General features: G+C 37.1%; 1 long non-coding RNA gene across 1 annotated transcript in view; it reads right to left on the bottom strand.

Annotated features, from left to right (window-relative positions):
* The window catches only part of LOC311436236, an 83,677-nt gene extending 70,561 nt beyond the window's left edge, over positions 1-13,116 (bottom strand). Inside the window, exon 1 of the long non-coding RNA XR_014692685.1 lies at positions 13,047-13,116. This is a non-coding gene — a long non-coding RNA (uncharacterized lncRNA). The remainder of the gene's footprint in view (positions 1-13,046) is intronic.
* Between the last annotated feature and the right edge of the window lie 4,014 nt (positions 13,117-17,130).

Raw genomic sequence — 17,130 nt, 5'->3', positions numbered from 1 at the left:
AAAACTGAACACAGTACTCGAAGTGAGGCCTCACCAGAGCTGAGTACAGGGGGACGATCACCTCCCTAGCCCTGCTGGTCACACTGTTTTATAAAACTAGTCCAAAGCATTCAAATCACAAACAAGATTTTGTAGGTTTTCTTCACAGATCAATTTTTCAGAATAGAAGAATATTACATGTGTTAGATGTTATATTCGCATACTCAGTGTTTCTTCAGATTTCAAAGTATTTTCGTTATCTAGTGAGGACAGAACTCTAGTGCAGGAGAGAAAATGAATGAGAAAATGAACAAGTGAACCATGTCAAAGAGCAAATATAATTGGATCTAGTTCTTATATCAGTATCATGCATGGTCAACAGAAAATAGTTTTATTCATTTGTTTTCCTGTGTACTGAGGTACCTTGTTCAAGGGTTGCTTTTTTTTTTTTTTTTTTTTTCCTCTCCTCTTTTATGTACTAGAACTTAAAGTATTTAAAATATATTCTAGAAAAGTAGAAAAGAGACATGCTGGATACTATGATAATGTATGACCTGAAAAATACACTGATGATTAAGTCACTGGAAGGTTGAATTTCTGAAGCAATCTCAACAATGTTGCTTTAAAAAAAGTGGATCCTGGGGGGATAGTATATAATGACTCTTCAAAATTTATCAATTGAGATTAAAGGTAAGCAACATTTCAATTTATCCCAGTTTTTAAGACTATATATAGTACAGGTGAAGTTCAAAATCCTGGACATTCATTTAATCTTATCCAATTAAATGAAGTCTCTTTCATAAAACTTTATACTTCAAGGGAAGTCTTCAACCTCTATTATGTTCAAAGGAGGTGGCTCGTGGTGAGTCTATTCCATTCTATTTTATGATTTTTGTTTGTTTGTTTGTCTTTGTAAGGGTCTCCTCTGGACCCAGATTCTCCCCAAAATATGTGTATTATGTGTAAAATGAGTGCATTATGTGTAAAATGAGTTTATGTTATGCTCAGTTCTAATCTGGTATTTTGATAGTACTTCCCAGAATCAGGAAACACTGAAAAATTCCTTGGCTCTCCAGGAGATAGATATACAGATAACATTAAAAGGTATCTGAATTCATGTAAGTAAGAATCACAGGCACTGTGGATCCAGACTGTGTGCAACCAAGCACATCTTGTATTCTTGAACAAGAAAGAGTCTATAGGTAAGCGCACCTTCATTACATGATGTTTTCAGGTAATGAAGGCTTATTCTTCCTTAGGAAAAAGTTGGATATCTCCTTATCAGCTCACAACCTCCAGGAGACTTGTTTGGAGAATAGATTGGGAAGCTTGTCTCTGATTTTGTTTCTAAACCTGCAAATTAGAAATTATCCTGTGCATCAGTACAAGCATATTCAAAACTACAGACTGTAGGGTGATGATCATAAATTATGGCAAGGGAAAATCAGTTAAATAAATAAATAAATAAATAATAATAATAATAATAACAATAATAATAACCACAACAATATTCAAACACTGAAACAAGTTGCACAGAGAAGTTGTGGAATCTCTGCCCCTGAAGAAATCCCAGGACCATGCCCTGAGCATTTATTCTAACTTAACTGTTAGATCCAACTTCAGTGGCCTGGTCTAAGCAGAAGGCAAGTCTTACTGACATCCAGAGGTCCCTTCTAGCCTTCATGACTCAAATAGACTCTGGTTTATTCTTCAGCTCTTGTGCTTACCCCAAAAAAGATAGTTGTCTCCATTTTCTTCAGCAGCTCAGAAATTAGTGCACTCATCCAGGATGTGGAACACATGCCTCATGCCTGATTTACTCTCCCTGAGAGGACTGAAAACAACTTTTTTTTTTTTTTTTTTTTTTTTTTTCCAGGAGAATGCACTAAACTCCAGATAACAACTGTTCTAGAGTGAAAAGAGGGAAGGAAATTCTTGACCTTTTGAGTCTGTTTAATTTCATATAATACAATTAAAGATTCATTAGTTTAGACAGGGAAAGAGAGTTTAAATCGCCATCCTAGTGGTTGTTCCATCAACCACTAGGATGGAACAACTAGATGGAACAACCCATCTTCACAAGACATCCATCTGAGTATTATCTGACTTCCATCTGACTCTTCTTATGAATAATGTCATGAACAGGAAAATACTTTTTATATATTTCTTATATATGACATGAAATCTTTGATCTTCCTGATGTTTAAAGAAGAATAGATACAATCAGGAAGAGAAAAACTATTGTAATCTTAGACTACACACTGAGACATATTTGTCCTATAAAAAATAGCAACATGCTAGGAACCATACCTTGCTTTCAAGGAATAAAATAAGCAGCCTTTTAAATGCTGTCACAGAGCACTCTTCTTTTTAATTTAGCAAATATTACATTAGGAAATGCTGAACTTGCTTAAAAAACTTTGTAGTAGTTGTGCTAATCCTTAGCTGTGGAAAGGCTTGAAAAAACTAAACTCTTCTCACAAGATGTCACATACTTTACTGATCTATGCCCTCATCATGCTTAATTTGTCAACTCTCCAACTGAAGGATAAAGTTCATTTCCATCTCAAAACAAACTTGAAAGTCAGTAAGAATCACAATAGAGTAATTTTTGATTTTTTTCTAGTTTTTATATAAGATAAGGCATTTTTTCTTCATTTTTATTAACAAAATAATACAAGTCCCCCACCTGCCAATACACTCACTAATGCTGTCTCTTCCAGAGCACGTAGATTGACTTTTGATACCTCCACACTTAATCAAGTCACCTCAGGTTCTCTTTTAGTCAAAGGAAAAAAATAAATATCTCAGAGTGTGATTTGTTTGACCAAAGGTAAATACCTACTTTAACAAGCAATTAACAAAGCCCTGCCATTTCTTGCTTGTGTTCCTTTATTATAAAAGGTCTTTAGTGAATAGCCATAATAACTTGAATAGCTGCTCTGTAGAATCTATCTTTATTCAGAAAAACCTTACCATTGATATCAGATTCATACAATGCAATTTTAGCCAGTGAAACTCTGAACATCTAATCTCTGATCATTTAGACTTCCACTAGGAACATCAAGACTTACTCTGTTAGACACAAATCAGACAGATCTATACTGTACAATAATTTTCATACAAGAATCTTTATAATTTCAACTGTTTTTGCTGAAATGGAACCATAGAATCACAGAATCATTTAGGCTGGAAAAGACCTCTAAGATCATCTGGTCCAACCTTTAACCTAGCACTGCCAATTCCAACATTAAACCATGTCACTAAACTCCACTCTACATGTTTTTGGAAAACCTCCAGGGATGGTGACTCAACTACTTCTGTTGGGCTGTTCCAATACTTCACAACCCTTTCAGTGAAGAAAATTTTCCTAGTGTCCAACTTAATCCTCCCCAGTGCAACTTATGGCCATTTCCTAGTCTTATCACTTGGTGCTTGGAATAAGAGACCAATCCCCACCTCACTATAGCCTCCTTTAAGGTAATTGTAGATAAATGCCCAGGTAATACCATATGACTTATTATATGAAAGGACATAAGCTCTCTGTAGAATTACTCTAAGTGATGACAACAATTATTTATCACCACAAGGAACCTGAGATAATAGTAGCCACCATGTTCCCACTGTACATGCCAATAGACAAGACTTTTCACGAGTACAAATCAAAAGCTTTTTTATAGTGATGCCAATTAAAAAAGCATAGTGAGGCTATTTTCTTTAGAGCCCCTTATTTTTTTTTTTCTAGTATGATATTTGCTACTACTCATTGTATAGCTACTTTGTGATAGGATGTAGTTTCAGCAAAATGTTTTACATAAATATGTAATCTATTTCCTTCCACAAAAACAAGTGCTCACTTGGCTCATCTAAAAAACCATCTGTGAGAGTAAGCGTTTTTCTTTAAATTTCTTTCAAGGATGAGGGAGGCCTCATGGCAGCCTGAAGATCCCTCACAAGGGGACTGGAGGAGCAAGCACTGAGTTTTGCTTTCTGGGGACAGTGACAGGACTCAAGGGAATGGCATGGAGCTGGGACAGGGGAGGGTCAGGCTGGGTGTTAGGGAAAGGTTCTGCACCCAGAGGGTGGTTTGGCACTGCAATAGGCTCCCCAGGGCAGTGGTCAGGGCACTGAGCTGCCACAGTTCAAGAAGCATTTGGACCAATGCTCTCAGACACACGGGCTGATTGTTGGGTGGTTCTGTGTGGAGCCAGGAGTCAGACTCGATGATCTTTGTGAGTCTCTTCCAACTCAAGATATTTTATGATCCTATTCTATGACTTTCCTGGACAATTTGGGTTTTTCTATATACTCCTTGTATCCAGTGAAAAGCTGAGCAAAACAATCATTTGTCCTCAAGGTTGAATCCTGTTTCTTTGCTACTGACAAGTGTAAATTTTCATGAGTGAGTAGAATAAGATGAGAAAACAAGAAAAAGAGTCCTTTCTGTGGTCAAAAGTGTAAGTTACAAATTGCAGGAGAATTCATGGAGTGACCATTTCATGGAAACTTAAAGCTGTAATAGCATACCATAAAATTTCTTACAGCATAACTAGAATTTTGTTGTCACACAAAATTGCACAATTATGACACCATCATGGGAAATGATGTTGTCAGAGTAGGTCTGAAAATTTAGTCTTCAGTGGTTTTTACCTTTCTACTCATGTCAAAATCATTGATTTTTTTCCTCTTACCACTTTTTCTCTAATGACCTATTCATTAGGCAAGCAAGATTCTTACCCTTTTACTTTTTATTTAATTGCCTGTGATTATTAAACAGCCATTCATTTTCAGACACTGTTTTAGCACTCTCAACTACAGACTACTGTTAACTCACCTTATATTACAGTAATTTTACACATATCAAAACTCAATAAAAATAAAAACAAGCATTTTTAAGCCTCTGTCTGTTTTATCACATGCTGAATCTATGCACAGTAAAAGGTATTCTCTGTAAGAGCTGGAAACTCATATGTTGCCGACATTTAAGGAGGAGGCTGTGTGGTCTGGCAGAGATGTTTTCAAATTGGAAACATTGATAGCAGACATCTGAGATTATGCAAGAGGGGGGGCAGGGGGGTTATTTCTTTTTCTCTGTTCACAGATCATGGGTTACCGCTAGAAAATCATCTGGATACATCTAAAAGTATGTAAATTGATCAGATTATTCCATCAAAATTTCTTCAACAAAAAAAGTTTGATCTTCAAGGCAGCAAAGCTATTACTAAACTTTTGTCCTATCTTAGGTGATTTACATATCTTTATAAGCACCATTCATTGAAATTAAGCCTTCAGGTAGTTTGCGTAGTCAGATGACCTGCAAAAAGCAGATGTAGAGCCAGGAGCTGTGCAATGCAGAAGAGTATGGAAGGGGATTCAGAGCATTTTGGGTTACTGATGATAAGGGTCACACTGCTGGGAACTAGGGATTTGATCATTGTACCCATCTCTTCACATCACCTTCCCACACTAAGCTGTGACAGCATTGAATCAGGGAGTTTTATATTGCTTATCTTCACAAAAATGCCATCTGTACAAACCACATCCCAGAATGGTCTTTAATGCCCTCCTAAATGCTGCTAAAGAGTTATGACCCAGCGTGTGGAAGCCTCAGTTAAGTTTTCATAAGTTCAATTTAGGTTGTACCAAACACATTCAAATAGTTATATCTTATATATAATAAGAAAAATAAAAATAAGAAGATATAAGAATTAATATTCATTGGGGTAAATCTAACCTGAGAGCACACTGGTGTCTCCCAGACATTCTTCAGTGTTTCTGAACTCCTATGAACTCACACACAGGAAATTTAAAGCAGCACTGCTGAGAAGAGATTCCTCTTGTGAAATTTTCCTGTCAACACACAATTGCAACCAGAACACCACTAGCACTGGTAGACAGTAATATCAGAACCTAGATAGATAAATTGGTAGATTAAACTGAAACCAGTGAGTTGAAGATAATGAGAGTTGGAATCACTTTTTAACTGGCAGAAGAGGCCTTCAGCAGTTTGAAGATTCAACCCCAGAACTGATATTGATTCCTTGAAATGAAGATCAGTAATAATAATTAAAAAGAAAAAAAAAAAAAAAAAAAAAAGTAAAAGCAATCAGACAGGATAGGAAGCGGAGGTGGAGCAGATGGGGGATAGGGTGGAAAGAGACCATCTTGAGCAAGAACAAGCAGTTCTGAGGAAGGGGAATGCTAAATTATACATCTTCAGCTAGTCTGTGATGTCTGATAGATGTTTCCTGGGAGTTATGTAACACTGTAATTGCTGTTATTTTTTTCATACCACGCTGATTTTATTAAACCATTCAGCAAATGCTAATTTCAGAGTAGCTTTTCCAATTAGTCACGACATTTCATGGCTATCTCTGCTAGTGAGCAGATTCTTCCACCTTTGCTCCTACCAAGCAATGTTTTTAACCCTCAGAAAATGCCTCATTCTCAGGGTAAAGATTGTAAAATCTTCCCTCAATATTTTGCAGTACACAAGTCATTCATTTAGTCTTAGGATCAATAAATAAATAATAAAAAAACAAGACTCTTGAACATCATGCTCTCCATAGTCAATTGGAAAATTATATCTGGATCTAAATTTTGATAGACAAAGCAAACATTTGTATTTATATCCAGGATTCCAGGATTTAAAAAAAAAAAAAAAGGGGGGGGGAGGGGGAGCTTTTTTCAGGGAAACAGAGATAAATTACTACTTTTCTTCTTTAACTAGTATAGATGTGATTGTTCCCATATGCAGATTTTCATCTGAAAACTGAAAAAAAAAGATAATTCTCACTTTAAAAAAGTCTTAGACTTTTTGTCAGATTTCTGAAAACTAACTTTAAGAAAAAATGTTCAATAGAACATTTTCAAACTGCTCTATTAAATATGATAGCAGAGTGCTATTCAGTCTTTTCATTTGCAGATAGGTAATGCACTGAAGGATGATGACTTATCTAGCACAAGAAGATTGTCTGATCTGCTGTATATTATACCAATTCTTTGTTTATTTAATACAGCAACGAACATCTTTTTATTCTACCTTTAGGATGTACAATACTGTGGAAATGGCATTTTATGATACTTCGCTTTCTGTTGTCTGTAATGTAAGTGACCTCAATTTCTCTGCATGTAAAATATGGTTGTGCTTCTCCCCTCCCCCCCCCCTTTTTTTTCTTCTTCCTCTTTTTTTCCGCTCTTTCTTTCTTTTTCTTTTAATAAAACTCCAATGATGAGATGCATCATATGAGAATTCTTTTGTTCTCTGTTTTTTTTTGTTTGTTTGTTTTGTTTTGTTTTGTTTTCCCAACACAGGTCTCAAATGCAGCTGCTGAATGAATTTACAAGTGTGGCTGCAGAGTAGCCAGTGGTTGCATGTACCACTGAGACACTTTCAGTACAATTGTATCTTGATTAAAAAAGGGCATTCTCAATGATTATTTGCAGTTATTGCAGGGCAGAATTATTTTCATATGCACAATGAATGCATGAAATGTAAGGAATCTGAAGTACTTCTTCCTTCATAATATCACCCAAAATAAGTTCCTGTAGTTATACCTCTGGCTTTCATTTAACTACTGACTGAACAAGTGAATCTTGTTTGTATTGACCTTGTTTCTTCCCACATCATAACAATGAGGTGACAAACTTGTGTTTCTTAGGGACAGAAAATCAGGTGATCTTTACGTGTACACTTTTAATATATGTTATGAGTATCTTCTGCTTTGAGACATCATGGAAGTCTACACAATAAAAAAGAAAGAATTGGAATTTGATCATTGTCTCTAAAGTTTGAAACCTGTTTCTTGAGTTAAATGCTTTTACAGTTGAATGATGGCAATTCTGAATGATTTTCTAATTATTTTAATATGGGAAAATAGCTATTTCCACAGGATAGCAAATGTTCTAAAAAGCTTTCATGATAAAGCTTTTTTCCTTTTTTTTTTTTTTTTTTGAAGCTTTTGCTGTATAGCAAAAGCCACCCAATTTTGCACTTATCTAATTACTTGCTGCTCATGACAGACAGAAAGCTAATTGTTTTTGTTTCACAGCTCATTCAGCAAAAAAGGACAATGCCCACTTAATCAGCAGCCACTTGATACTCTCATCTCTTAGTTTATTGGCCCTTATTTTAGCTACGCTGCCCTAGTAAACTCTAGCTTCAAAAGCATAATTATTCAGTTCTTCCTGAACCTTCTAGGATGCTCATCACTATAGAAACCAAGTACTTCATAAATATTAATTAAGATACCCTTGCTGGGAGGAAACAATATCTCCATTCTACCAACAGAAGCACAAAGAGATTAAAACAAATATATGCACTAATTAGGAATGTCCAGAGTGAAACACCTGGAATGTAACTTTTTCAGGGTACTTTTCCTTGTATATCAAACTTTTTGCAAGCACAGTACCCAGTGATTTGGCTGCTACAACAGGAGGTGAGACTGCGTCCAGTCATCACACAGGGTCTCAAAGTAAGAGACCAGGAAGTGAGGGACACTCAATTAATGACCATTTATGCAAAGTCTGGTTTAAATGACTTTCTGTGTATCACACATGTCAAAGATAGGGGCTAAAATATAATTAACTTCCTAGAGCAGCATGCAGCTAGCTTACCACGAGGTTATCTCCTCTTTTTGCAATCTTTTGGCTCTGTCAGTACAGCTTCTGACAGTAAGTGAGACTGAAGTTTGTCACAGACTACAGGCTCCTCCCCTACGCCCAAAAGTCCATCATACATGTGGAATAAGAGAGGAGCATGTTGTAAAATAAATAAATAAATAAATAAATAAATAAATAAATAAATAATAATAATAAAGTTGTCTGTACTTATGTAATTAAAGACTGGATCATAGTGTAGATTCAACAAGGAATAGAAACTGAGAAATGCAGGTAGAAGGCAACAAGATTTCCTAACTCTTAGTATCAAATTTCACAATGTTAAGGATGTACTCTTATCAATGCATAGATGTATGTATACTAAACACAGCTATTTCCACCTTGGCAGTCACTTAATCACATTCTACTTCTGTGAGAAACATTGCTCAACTGACAGGCTTTGGTTTCCTTCCACTGCCCTATTTACTTTCTTTGAACAATGTTTAATTTGAAAAGTGGGCTGTGTGGATACCTATGAGCAAATCATCTGTGTTGGGTTTACGTGGCAAGCTTTTGATAGCAGGGTGCTACAGAGGCGGAAGAATCCAGAAGCTGCCCCATGTCAGATCAGAGTCAGCTCCAAAAGGGACCCGCTGCTGGCCAGAGCTGAGTCAGCGACCAACATTGTTTGCACTTATTTAGGAAAGGGAACTTCTTATTTAAGAAAAAAACTTCTGAGCAACAGCAGCTGGGAGAGCAAGTAGTGAGAAGCACCTCTGCAACCCCAAGGCTAGTGCAGCAGGAGGGGCTCCAGGCACGTAGCAGAAGTTCTCCTGAGGACTGTGGAGAGGCCCCTGGTGGAGCAGGCTGTCCCCCTGCAGCCCATGGGTCCCACATGGAGCAGATCTCCATGCTGCAGCCCATGGAGGAGCCCCTGGTGGAGCAGGTGGATGTGGCCTGGAGGAAGCTGCGGCCCATGGAGAGCCCCCACTGGAGAAGTCCCCGGGCCAGAGCTGCAGATGGTGGAGAGGAGCCCACGCAGAAGCAGAGGGTCTGGGGGGAACTGCCAGCCATGGGGAACCCATGCTGGAGCAGTTTGCTCCTGGCGGATGGACCCCGAGGTACAGAGCCATGTGGAAGCTGTTCTTGAAGAGCTGCTGCCCATGAGATGGACCCCATGCAGGAGCAGGGACAGAGAGTGACCATGAAGGAGCAGTGGAGACAAAGTGTCGTGGACTGACTGCAGTCCCCATTCCCTGTTCCCCTGCACCTCTCAGGGGGCCAAGGTGGAAGAGGGTGGGTGGGGGTAAGGTATTTTTAGCTTGCTTTTAGTTTCTCGCTCCTCTACCTTGTTAGTAATAGGAAATTGATTATATTAATTTCCCTATGCTGAGTCTGTTTTGACGATGATGGTAATTTTGGAGTAATCTCCCTGTATTTATCTCAACCCTTGGATGCTTTTCATTGTATTTTCTCCCCCTTTCCCTTTGAGGAGGGAGAGTGAGAGCAGCTGTGGTGGAGTTCAGCTGCCCAGCTGGGTAAAACTACCACATCATCCTAAACTCCCTTCATAACCAATAGTGGGAAATAAGCATTTCTAGAGGGCTCAGTTAATATCATGTTTTTCATGGTTAGGATGTTAGGATGTAATGAACTGGAGCTCAGCTGTACCTAGCAGTGTCATCTTTGACTGGAAGATTTATACATCCACATTATGTCTGATGAATGTCTGCAATTGCCAATCTTTGAAAATATAAATCTGAAAACATAGCAATCCCATATGCCCTGCATCTACATTCTTCAGCTGGAGATTGTGTTAGTATTTAGATAAACAAAGTAATTACAGGCACATCAGCCTGACAGTGGTTATGAGTAAAATAATGGTTGACACAGCATATAACAGATAAAGACCTAAAGGAAGGTAATATAATTCACATTTTCTTCTGAAAGCAAATCCTATCAAACTAATTTGATACATTCTTTCATGCAATTACACATTTGGTTGATTGCAAAAGTTTATGGTGTCAGTTTTAAATACTCAAGATTTGTACAAGGCATTATTTCATGGGATCATACACTATTTGGTTTAAAAATAAGAATACCTAACTCTCAGGAGGAATATTTAACGTGTTGACAACTATCTAGCCAACAGATTACCTCTCTACTGAAATGCAACTCTAAATGAAGAATCAGTTCTGAGAGGATGTACCATGTATAAGGATGGATTAAAAACATCTCTTATTTCTGTTGACCATTCTTGTTTCCTCAAAGTCACGTACATCTCTATGAAAGCTGATCTGTGCTACGCAAGTTTACCCTAGAAGCCTTTTGAGCTAATGACACCAATGACATATTGTAATGTTCCATTGATATGTTGAAGAGATGTGATGGACAGTGGTTCTCAGAAGTACCTACTGGTCTCAGGCAAAACAGGACCAGGGATGGTGGCTCAGCTGCAGACAATGGAGAGAAAACCCGCTCTCCAGCAAAACCAATATTGATTGTTTACTCAGACCAAAGCAGAGTATTTCTCCCCAACATACACACACTGCCTCCCCATCCTCATAAGGGATGGAAGTGGTCCAGATGATTTTTTTTCAGACTGTTTGTAAACACACTGTGTAGAAAATGTCAGTCCTAAAGACTATGGCTTAACAAAATGTACAGCATTCAAAAAGTGGGTCTCTTAAAGGGATGTAGTGGGTAACTATTCCAGTAGGCAGACTGATGAATCCTGCCTGTATTTCAGGTGAAGAAAGCAGTAAACCATCATGTTGTTAGTAACTTACAACAGCTTAAAGAAATTAACTTCCGATATCAGCATGACCATTCTGGCTTAAATCAGATCAGACTCTGCTTCATCAGAGAGACTCTGATTCACTTCAAAACAGAACTAGTTGGAAATATATTCCTAAATTTTTCTTCAACAAGAAAAAAAAAAAAAAAAAAAAAAAAAAAAAAAACACGTTTTAAATCAAAGAAAACTTTTTATGCATAAAAAAAAAAATGACAGCAGGAAGATCAGTTGCTCACTGTAATCCTTCAGTGCCTCAGTATAGATTTTGCTTACTGAGAATGGAAATATATTTGGTGTTTTGGGAAACAATGGTTATTGGATTTATTTTTCCCTAAATGAAACGCTCAGAAAATATTAAAGAAAGAATGTAATAAATATTTTTCCCTCCTCTAAGTAAATTTGGCAGTTTCCTAGCCAGGTCTGTTATATCTAAAGTCTTCCTATACTTATTTTAAGGAAGAACTGAGAAGAGGGAAGGAGGATTTTGCTTAAGTATATATCAAAATATAGCTTTTCTATTGGTTATAGCATTGGCTACTGTACTACTAGGTAGATGTGGAGCACAGAAGTCTTTCAAGCTTTGGATGTATTTGATAAGTTTAAATCTTCATCGACCTCTTGTAAAATTATTGCAAAATTATACTTCCTTTTCATGGCAGAGCTATTGATACCACATATGATTTGATTACTGTCTTATTTTTTGTCCTCCTCCAGGAAAATGAATAGCCAGACTGGCCAGTTTATTAGAGTTCAGAGCTGCCAATTACAATTTCTCACATGGAGCATCACAAGGGTTCACTGACTATCCTGGGGTCACAAAGCATAGCAAAAGGCTCTTCACTTAGCTCTGAAACATTATAAAATTCTGAAACCCTATTGTTTCCAAACTTCAAGACCATTTTCTTACCCATCTGTATGTTTCCCCTACTTGACATTTAAGTCTCTTGGTGCCAAGGTGCTCTGTGTTTCAGGAGGTAATCTTAAATACCCCAGCTTTAATACGGACACATACTCATTAGTAACAAGGTTTTCTGATTTTGTTTTTAGTTTTATGATCAAACTGAAATGGTGCTGTGCCCTGTAGTCATGGTATGCTTGTGTGAGTAGGTTTAAATGCCTTCAGCAAGACCTCTGAATAAAAACAGAAATTCAGAAATTGTTGTGGAGTTACAATTGTTGTGAAGTTAATAATAAAAAGGCACATGCATGAGGACAGCTGTATTCAACAATAAACCTTCAGCCATCATGCAACTATTGCAATGTTCTTGTGCTTGAGTACCATTATTTGATATGAACCTATTATTTAGAATTCTTGGTGAGACTTCATCAAATAAATACTGTTTCCTACATTTTGAATGCCTTCACTGGAAAATTTAGGTAGTTTAATGTTCTTAGCTCACCTGAACACGCTAATTCAAACAGCCTGCTGGTAAAGCCAAAGCTCTCTAAATCTATTTAGGACCACACTCAGCTCTTGCTTTCATCATGAGAATCTCACAAATTTTTGAGATATACAAATTTAAAAGGTGTACACCGAAGCACAAACCATTATAGATGAATCTATATATAGAAGACCCTGCATTAGTCTAGCTAAATATCAGTAATTTGCCTCTTTCTCTAGTAAAAGAGAGGAACTCAACAACAGGGTAAATTGCTTCTCAAGTTGTTTTACCTTTGCTGAGTTCAAAAAAGACGAAACAGGCCTTCGGGTACTACCCAGCAGCTTCCCACGTACTTTCTCTGGTGCCTCCTTGCCTTCTTCCATAATATGGATTAGTCACAGGTTACTTCAATTAGTTCTGATCCCTGTAAGGCCAAGTAGCCAAGTCCCAGTGGTCAAGCATTCCTGAGACTGTGTGTTAGGGGTACCAAAGGAAAATCTGGGTGAATATTTTAAATTTCACCCCCAAAACCCACTAAAATGGCAATAAGATTGAAAAAAGGCAGTGAGCTGCCATTCACTGATATTAAATTGATTAAAATAATAAAATAAATACTTTTTGATTTTTTCTTAAAAATAAATGCTCATGGAAAAGATATCCTTGATAATGAAAATTTAAATCTGAGTCATATCTATTTTCTTTACTAGTAGTGATTTATAAGAACCAGATCTTTATTCGCTATGAGTGTATTATAAGCTAAAATGACTGAAGGGTTATTGTGACAAAATAAGCATTTTATGCTAAAGAGCATATTTTGAATTTTCTTCCATTCAATTTTTATACATAAGTGAGAAAAAGTCACTTTAATGTTACTGCACAGGACAAGAACCCAGTTGTGAAGCATTTATATTACAAAATGGTACATGGTTTCTTAAGAGAACCTCCGGCAAAGATAACTAGAATAAAGGATGTTTGTGACAATTTCAAATAAGATTAATATGATTTCCTGATAAGTTTCTTCATAAGGAGCTGCAGCATTGGTGATATGAGTGATTGCCTTAATATTAGCCATTCTTTACTGGGACCTAATCTGCCAATGTATGGATTTTTATATAGAATTAATTGTGGATAGATTTTACATAGCATATTACCTAACATCCTATTTATTTTGTTATTATTTTACCTTGATATATTTGTATTAATTCAGAAGTAGGTCTTCAGCAATTTCTTGATCACTTATTGTCAAATTGAAATTGATTTCTGAAGTTTCCTCCAGCAGAGAGCTTCAGAGTTTGAGCCTCGTGCAAACATCCAGTAAGATCATGCAGGTTAATGAGACAAGGCAGACAGAAGTGAGAATAAAAGCGAAGCAAAGAGGTTAAACAAACCCTTATCAAGATTCATGCTATTGTACACAGGCTGCTTCTGGGACCTCTTCAGCCAGCCCTAGCACTCTGTGCAGTCATGGTTTCATTCTAAACACAGAGACCAGTCAGCAAGATGAACTTCTTCCCCACCTTGATCAAAAAAGACATCCCAAAACTCCCTCAGTTTAGATATTTGGCTATTTTGAAGAGACCAGAAAAACATCCTCACCTATCTTTCAGGGGTGTCTGGTTTTATTTCCCACCAATACTAGTTCCCAGGTCTGCCAGATTTTTACTTTTCTTTTTGGAAGTCTTTTAAAAACAAATCTGACATTTAGGAAAGCACCTAATAAATCTTAGCTGCACCTCCAAATCCAACCTAACACCAATGATCATTTTAGACCCCCCAATACTGTTTTATATGCCTTATTTACAGGGGAAAAAAAATGTTATTAATTGCTCACTTTTCTATCCTGCAGACTGCTAAAAAGTTTTGTGAGTGTCACAAATTAAGGCATTTGCCCAGAACGGGAGCCAACCACAACAAATATACAAGCATTTCAGGGTCTACCTGTACTTTTGGAGATTAAAAGCCTAGAATAAGAAGTTTAAAGGCAAAAGATCTGATAATAGGGCCAATGCTGAATAGACAGTGCACACAGAGTCCTGCCATGCAAAGCAAAATTTCATTTAGTAGGACACACTCACAAACCTGTCACAGAAGACAGAAACTAATCTCTCTCTTCAGTGGCTACATGGAGGAACTGCATCTTGGCAGGATATCAACCATATAAAACAAAACAAAACAAAACATAAAACAAACAAACAAGAAAAAAAAAAAAAAAAAAAAAAAGTGGGAAAACAGCCTGGTTTCAAGCTTGAACCAGCTGGGAAGTGTATGGAACTGCTGTAGAGAAATAGTGGGCTCCTCTCCTCTGGCTGTGTCAGCATTTATCCTGCTGACCAACAGCAGAGAACCCATTAGATGTTTTCATGGGGAATCCCAACCAAGCTGTTCTCAGGTGCCTGAGGAGCAAACTGAATGAGGTGACAGCAGAGATTAATCTAGGGTCACTGCTGAGTGTATTGCAACAAGATAATACAGAGAAAGCTATTATTCCTCCTCTCATTGCAATCAGCACAAAGTATGTAACCCAGAGGGAACATTTTGCTTCTGACAAACAATGCTTTGAAGGTGGCCTGGGTTAGCCCTGCTTTGGACAGTTGTGATTCAGCAAACAGGGCAGAGCATCTCAAGTCTCTCATCTGAGAATCTCAGCTGAGTGGACTGAGAAATGCTGGGAAGAGTGATGGGAAGAAGCAGGTTCCCCTGGAGAAAGGGTAAATCAGCCTCCAGAATGGGGCCAGAAAAAGAAAGGAGAAAAACAAGGGAGCAGGCAGCTCAGAGAAGGATATCTGCACAATGCATGTAATAGATGTGTAGTAGATGTACAGACAGATGTACATACAATACAATAGGTTTACAGTCCAATAATTGCAGGAGATGAAAAGAAAGATTATTTGAGGATTGTGTTTGCTGCCAATAACTGATGGAAACCAAGCCTGAACATAAGGAACCAGCTGCAATAATGCAGTAGACAAGTGGAAAGTTGCTTACATTGCCTTTTTTTTTATTATATATATATATTTTTTAATTACTATTCTGTTTACTCAAGACACCTCTTTATCTTATTTACATTGAAAAATGTTTTTGTATGTATCCTCACAAATCTTGACTTTAATGTTATTTTGGTCTCCTATGGAAAGATTACTATAGGGAAAAAATATGATATTTCTGTGTTTAAACTGAATAATTTGGGCATTTTCAACCCATGGTACTCATCAGGGCTCTACCTGTACAGAATAGGCAGTATTCAAGAGGCAGTTATGCTGTGAGTGGCGGAAGAGGAAGAACTATGAAAACATTTTGTGTTATCAAAACCTCTCTGCTATAGAGGCACATGATCATAGAATCATAGAATATCCTGAGTTGGAAGGGACCCTTAAGGATCATCAAGTCCAACTCTTGACATCACACAGGTCTACCCAAAAGTTCAGACCATGTCCAAGCTTTCTCTTGCAGAAATGTGTGATAAAAGATAGAAATGTTAGGAAACTATCTTTCTTGAATTGTAGGCTACAGAGAAGTCTTCCCAATGCTATTATGGCGAGGTATCGTAACATGTCCACACAATTAGGGGATCATAAATAATGATGCCTCCTGAACACAAAATGCTTGGAAGGAAAACAAAACAAAACACCACCAAAAAAAAAAACAACCAACCAAACAAACAAACAAAACAAAACAAACAAAAAACACCACAAAAAACAAAAAACAAAAAACAAAAAACAAAAAAAACCAGCAAACAAGCAAACAAACGAACAAAAACAAATGGTGAAAGGAGCTGTATTTGGGGCATGATGCTAGAGCCTTAAAGCCATAAAATCAGAAATAATAAAGTATTTATTTTAGTAAGAATAGAGCTTTGCTGCAAACCTAAAATCCCATGGCTTTGGACTGAGAAGAATCTGAAAGCAATAAATTAAGCAGCAAGGTGCTCTGCATGATTGAATTAATAATGTAGAAAAGAACTCCTGAATAAAGAAACACCAGTTCTGAAAGGAAAAATAAAAACTTCTCTGCAATCTAAACTAGCTCATCAATAATGAATGAAATCCATTTTTGAATTAGTTCATGCAGGTTAGCTCAATGCTTCCTGTAGAAGCATTGTGAATATAGGTTACCTACCATGCGTAACCTTTGTAATACCATAAAATATGTACTCTGTTATGCTGCTCAGCTATGTCTGACAATCTGAGTATAAGCCTCTGAAACTACCACCATCACCCACATTATGGAAGCCCACATAAGATAGTGTGTTAACATGAATTCTCCCTTGCATTAGCCATACCTTTACCACATACTCTCAGATAAGATCCACCTTTCATTGAATGAATTAGGCTTCTACCACAGGAGCCTCCTGGGAAGCAATTAAATTTAATGGGA

Source organism: Aythya ferina, assembly GCF_964211825.1.
Source record: "Aythya ferina genome assembly, chromosome: 4".
In the NCBI taxonomy this organism is placed as follows: Eukaryota; Metazoa; Chordata; class Aves; order Anseriformes; family Anatidae; genus Aythya; species Aythya ferina.
Note: the sequence above shows the minus strand (reverse complement) of the source record. Positions and strands in the feature narration are given on the sequence as shown.